This window comes from Pseudophryne corroboree, chromosome 9 (genome assembly GCF_028390025.1).
Source record: "Pseudophryne corroboree isolate aPseCor3 chromosome 9, aPseCor3.hap2, whole genome shotgun sequence".
Lineage (NCBI taxonomy): Eukaryota > Metazoa > Chordata > Amphibia > Anura > Myobatrachidae > Pseudophryne > Pseudophryne corroboree.
The window spans coordinates 245,986,282-245,992,783 of record NC_086452.1 but is presented as its reverse complement, the minus strand read 5'-3'; positions in this window follow the sequence as shown (position 1 = coordinate 245,992,783).

The window sequence follows — 6,502 nt, the reverse complement described above, 5'->3', positions numbered from 1 at the left end:
GTCCTACATTGATTCCATTTTCATTCCTAGAAATTGTCAAACATATCAAAACTGATTTTTTTTTCTACTTGGAAGTAAGAAACATTACTGTAGCAAGACTTTGGAAAGTGTTCCCAAGCTTGACTTTGTAGTTCAATCAAATAAGGTCTGTGAATGATTTCAAATGTTAATGAAATTTTTGCCCTGCATATTTTTGTAGTAACCCTTGTTGTAAGAGAATTACTTTAGTTATTAAAAAGTCCAGAAAGGTTCACTGAGAAATGATCTTCAATTTAGAAGATTAATTCAGGAAAGAAGTTGCAAGTTCACCCTTTCTGTAAACTTACTTGCATGATATGTCAAATATTATAAGTTTAATTAGTATTTAATCAAAATACAAATTCGGTATGTTTCTGTTAAATGCATTACTTAAACCGAACATTGGCCCTCATTCCGAGTTGATCGGTCGCAAGGCGAATTTAGCAGAGTTACACACGCTAAGCCGCCGCCTACTGGGAGTGAATCTTAGCTTCTTAAAATTGCGACCGATGTATTCGCAATAATGCGATTACTAACTACTTAGCAGTTTCAGAGTAGCTCCAGACTTACTCTGCCTGTGCGATCATTTCAGTGCTTGTCGTTCCTGGTTGACGTCACATACACACCCAGCGTTCGCCCAGGCACTCCCACCGTTTCTCCGGCCACTCCTGCGTTTTTTCCGGAAACGGTAGCGTTTTCAGCCACACGCCCCTGAAACGCCGTGTTTCCGCCCAGTAACACCCATTTCCTGTCAATCACATTACGTTCGCCGGAGCGAAGAAAAAGCCGTGAGTAAAAATACTTTCTTCATAGTAAAGTTACTTGGCGCAGTCGCAGTGCGAACATTGCGCATGCGTACTAAGCGGATTTTCACTGCGATGCGATGAAAAATACCGAGCGAACAACTCGGAATGAGGGCCATAGTTGTAATACTCGCCAGCCCTAAGATGAGTGAAGTATTTCGAACAAGAGAAAGCAAACCTAAATAATTGGACAGATTTTATTTATTTTTTCTTTTGTTATGGTTATAATCTTGCATTATTAATAATAACATTACATAACATTAATAGTAAAAATACATACATTTTATCCTTCCAAAAAATATAATGTATCTTGCAAATATCAGTAAGCACAATGATGAAGGCTATTTTAAGTGTAATCCTGTTCTTTATTGTAATGTTATATGTTAACTAAGAACTACATTTTTGTTAAGGTCCCATGCTCTGTATTATATGCTAGTTAGTAGATTCACATTTTTTAATACATCACAATAAGACTTCCGATGTTTTATTGTTAACTGACCACCTTAGCAACCCTTTACTTAAATGAACTTATCTAAATTAAATAATGATTCAGACAAACCAGCTTGCTGTAAAAGGTCACAGCTTTTATTAATTAATTCACTCTTGGAAAAATGGTAAAAAAGAAGGCACTGCAGATCTCAGCTTTAGCCTACCAAGAGGTATAAAATTGGGGATGACTAAAATGTCCCCCTATTGACATACTTGCATTGCAGTAAACTCACTTCCCCTCACTTGGGCACAGTCTGGATGCCATCTCACTAGAAACACTCAGGACCACCTGCACAAGACAGGACAAACTCTCAATATATCAAAGGGTAAAGTGCTCCACAATGTCTTCATGTGCCACAAATGGCCAATGAGATACAGTGCCTACCTGCCAAAGCCAGAATCAACCAGACCCTAGACCATCATCTAACCAAAATAGTCTAATTAAAAATAGACAAAAATGCTTAATGAAAAATCCTCAGCACAAAGCATTAAGGTGCACCCCACCAGGCTTAAAATAGAGAACAAAATCCTGACCTAAAAAACTATGCTTGATTAATGTGCCCCCAAAAGGCAAAACAAAGACTTTTGAATCCCAATGAGGCACCACCTCTAACCAGTATATGCAACACTAATTACCTTGCCCTTATCTAAGACACTGTGGGGTATATTTAATAAAGTGCAGGTTTATAGAAATGAGAGCTTGAACCAGAAATCACAAACGTGGTCCTCAAGGTACCCCAACAGTCCAGGTTTTAGGTATATCCATGGCTCATCACAGATGGTTAAATCAAATTGACTAAGGTGCTAATTTAGTCACCTGTAGCCAAGCATGGATACATTTAAAACCAGGATCGTTGGGGTACCTTGAGGACCGCATTTGGGAACCTCTGGCTTAAACAGTCTAAAATAGTGTTCGTTTATACCCAGAGATGTAAGTTGAGAGATTGGGTGGTGAGGACAGACATATCTAATAGAAGATACAGTATTCAAATGTTCAAGTGAAACCAGGTTGATGTTATAAGTGCATTGGCTGCACCACATGCAGTTTTATGATACATGCCACGTTTTTCATATCCTCATTCTGATCATAAATTCTTTGTTTGTTATCCACTCACTTGTACTAGTACTTTTGTTGTGTACCTAAGTAAGTGTCGCTGTGGATTGTGTTACGTGAGGAAGACCATCAGGTCATTCAAAGAGCAGATCACCCAGCATTGATCTGCTATTCATTCTGCTTTAAATAATAAAGAGAATGGCCAACCAGTTGCTACACATTTTTTTTACAGCTAAACACAGTCTATCCAGTTTGAGATATTGTACATCATTATTGATCAGGTACCAGTGGACCTGATCAAAAATCCGTTCCACTGATTCCAGTTGGAGGTACAAAGGAGCTTTAGGCTGGATACTTTGAAATCTTGTGGTTTTAATGACCAACTATCATATTACATATTTCAATAAGGCATATGTTTTTTGTCTTGTGGTTGAATGTTTTTATGGTGTTAAACATATATATCCAACTTTATACTGCTTATATATACCGAGACCTTATTGCTGTTTATTGAGCTTTACCAAGCTTGCATCTTAAGAGGTAGCCATGGTTTTTAATAAATGACTTTATCTATGTATTTCCTTATGCATGATCTTTCAATGTGTGCATATTCTTTAGGTGTGGTGATTGCTCTGGGTCTTCATAGTGACCACTGTGTGCCTTGTTGCCTGGTAACCATTACCACACTTCCGGACTGCTGACTCCCGATGGTTGCTGTGTTCTTTTCTTATTGGAACGGAACTTACATTATGTTCCTTCCACGAATGCACATAAAAGTATCTTTCACTCTGTAAAATCTTCTATACTTGAAAAACAGCAGGGAAATATTACAAGCGGATGCATTTACATATAATTCCTCTCACGAGTGCACGTAACAGTATCTTTGGGTCTTCTAGTCACAGAGACATGGTTCCTCATGAAATTTTCAAACAGATTTATTAACAGTAAAAAAGTTCAGCATAAAATCACAAACAAAGAAACAAGGAATGTCAATCCATGCCGGATACCCTTGGAGCGTATTAGGTCTTTAAAGTACTCACACATACGTTCCGGCTGCAGACTCAGATCCATAGTAGGGATGGTTGAAAAGTACAAATCCTCCTGGGTAATTCTCTGACACGAACGCTAATCCCCACACGAATGGCTTCAACGCGTTTCTGGGATCACTATCCCCTTTGTCAAGAAGTGCAATCCTCACTGGCTAAACAGGGATCTTATCCCTCCTTAATTGTATAACATGACATCCTTCCCATTAAAATCACCTGGCCATCACATTTATCACAAACATTATGTATATCAAAATAGCTTCCTTTTAAACTTTGCTATAATTGAATGTCAGTAGATATAGCGGAAAATAATATCCCCCCCCCAAATTTTTTATTTTTTGTTAAAAAGTTCAATAGTAAAAACTTTTCTTCTTCATTAACTCCTAATTTAGGTGAGTCGTGAAGGACCTTTCTATTGCACCGGACTATAGATTCAATGGAATGACAGGGAATTATATCATAAACAGCTGTACTCCGTCCTCCTACAAACCTTTAACTGAACACGGATGTGGATTAATACTCCACTCAAAATTTCTAATGGGTAGAACACAACTCGGATCCTAATATAAGGAAATATATGAAAACTGGATCGGCACCCAGTAGGTTTCCCGTGAACCGCTGTAAAGCTCGTCCCGATGACACGTGACTCCTGGCAGCCAATCCGCAAACTTTAAAATCGACTTTACAAAACTGAATACAAAGTATAAAAATCTAGCACATTTTATTTCAACATGTGAAAAGAATTTTATAAACAGTACCTAACAGTGCGCAGTGGCAACAAGTCAGTGCAGTATCTTAAAAATGGGGCTTTTCCTACCCCCAAAAAACACATGATAAAAACAAGAAGGAAAAGATACTACTTCACCAACGCCTGCCCCGTTTATAGCGGAGTAATCCACCTCTTACTCTTTGTCGACTTCTCCTAATTAGGAGTGTTCATATCAATTAGTGACCGGAAAGAGAGGAGAATGCAGAGAATAGTGTGATACCATAAAACAAGTATTTAATAACATCAACCTTTAAAAACACAATCAAAATATTCCAATATGGATAATGCTGGTATAATGACACAACATGTGTCACAATGGACAAAGACATTCACTGAAAGGAATCTACCCTCATGAGAAAACAGAAGCAATGGCTGATTACCGATTCCTGGTGAACTGATTTGCGTCAGTTCTTAAGCGCATGTGAGTCCAGATGGTTTCTCCCAGCTGCAGCAAGGGGATCTCCTGGTTTCAGTTCTTTCCAGGTGCAGGCTCAGTCCATAAACATCAGCATCAGCATCAGCATGTGGGGAGTATTTCCAAGCAGGACACCCACGCGTTCCGACCCGCCTCGGGTCTTTCTCAAGGTCTTAGAAAAAGCAATGAAAAACTGCGCTATTCTTATACACAGCCCCCTTCTAGCTGGTTGCTGCTCGTGACACTATGTGGGAATACTACCGGATCCCACTTGTGGCGTAATAGATGAAGTAGATAAGTGTCTTAGCGCACACTTAGCATAAATGTGTGAATTAAACCTTGTGCTTGCGAAAAGTATCCACAATGAGACAAAATTATAAAATGTCAATTTATTTATATTGGATAAAAATAAATGAAAAATAATTAAAGATAAATAGAGATATATAATAGGGTTCTAAAAAGCCTTATAGAACAAAAAGGTGAATGTTACTCTATGTAGCTTATACTACTAAAAAAACTCTTTTACCCCCTAGTACCGGTACACATGACTGACATACAACATACAGACAAACATGTATTTGGATTTCCAGTGGGCACACTATTTTAGCGTTTTACCCCACTGGTGTAATAACAGTCTCTATCCAGAAAAAAGGATAAGGATTTGCTGTTATCCTTAATAGATGATCAAAATGAGCATTCCTAGTACTGGCTATTAGTAAAGAGTCTCTGTGTGCCACTGATAGTCAGGGTTAATATGGTTATTGCGGTCAATAGTCCCAATATTTATTGCAGAGACTGCTGATTAATTGTCCTTTGTCAGCAGTACTTTGCTATATAGCCACAAATGCTGATGTGGGGTATTATCCCCGCCTACCTCAGAGTCGCTGCTTCTGCAGTGAAAGGCCCGTTGGTGATGCAGTGGAATGTGTCCAATCCTGCTTTTTCTTCTGCGGGGAGACCCGTTGGTGGTGTGGTGGAATGAGCTGTAGTCTGCCGGCAGACTTCCATTTCTCCGTGTCCTCGTTCTTGCGGTCACAGGAGAAGGATCGATTACTCCGCAATCAACGCATTTCTCCTGTCACAGGCTTCCTCAGGATGGCTGCATAATCGATCTACAGTATTCCACTCCTCTTATCCTCTGCGGCCTGGGTTATTTTACTTCCACCCTTCACAAACATGGTTTTAATAGCACTCTTGCCCTTTTCATGTTATACTGCATAATACATCATTTTTTACACAAAAAACAAAAACATCGAACATTGGACTACATAAAAACAACATAAAAACAAACTCCCTTGGGAAATAATTTATTTATATAATATGTTAAAATATATATTCTTTATAAGAAATGAATGTAATAAGTGTCCTTTACCCTAGGGACGTTGGTGATACCTAAATTTGTATATCCCATTATTTTGTTTTATTTTGTCTTTCTTTATATAGCTGTCATACTCATATAGATTTATATAACAGTCTGTAGAGGATATTAACACCACTTATTCAGGGAACTGCATATACATTTTATATTTGGGGTATTATATATTTATTTATTTATATTACCAATCCCCCATATTTATTGTTTATTTATTTCAAAAACGGGAGGATCTCCAGATCTATGTTCAGACCTTTTGGGGTAAGCGTGCCCAGGTCATATATCATTTTTGTTTCTTCTCTGGCAAGAATATTTTCCAGATTCCCTCCTCTCCACGGTCGTATAACTTGTTTTAGTCCTATAAACTGCAAAAGACTAGGATCAGAATTATGCATTTCTTTAAAATGTAATGGTATGCTGTGGTCATCTCGTCCGATCTTAATATTTCAGAGATGTTCCTGTATTCGAATATGTAGCTTCTTTTTCGTCTTTCCCACATATTGTAGGCCGCATGGGCACTTGAGCATGTATATTACTCC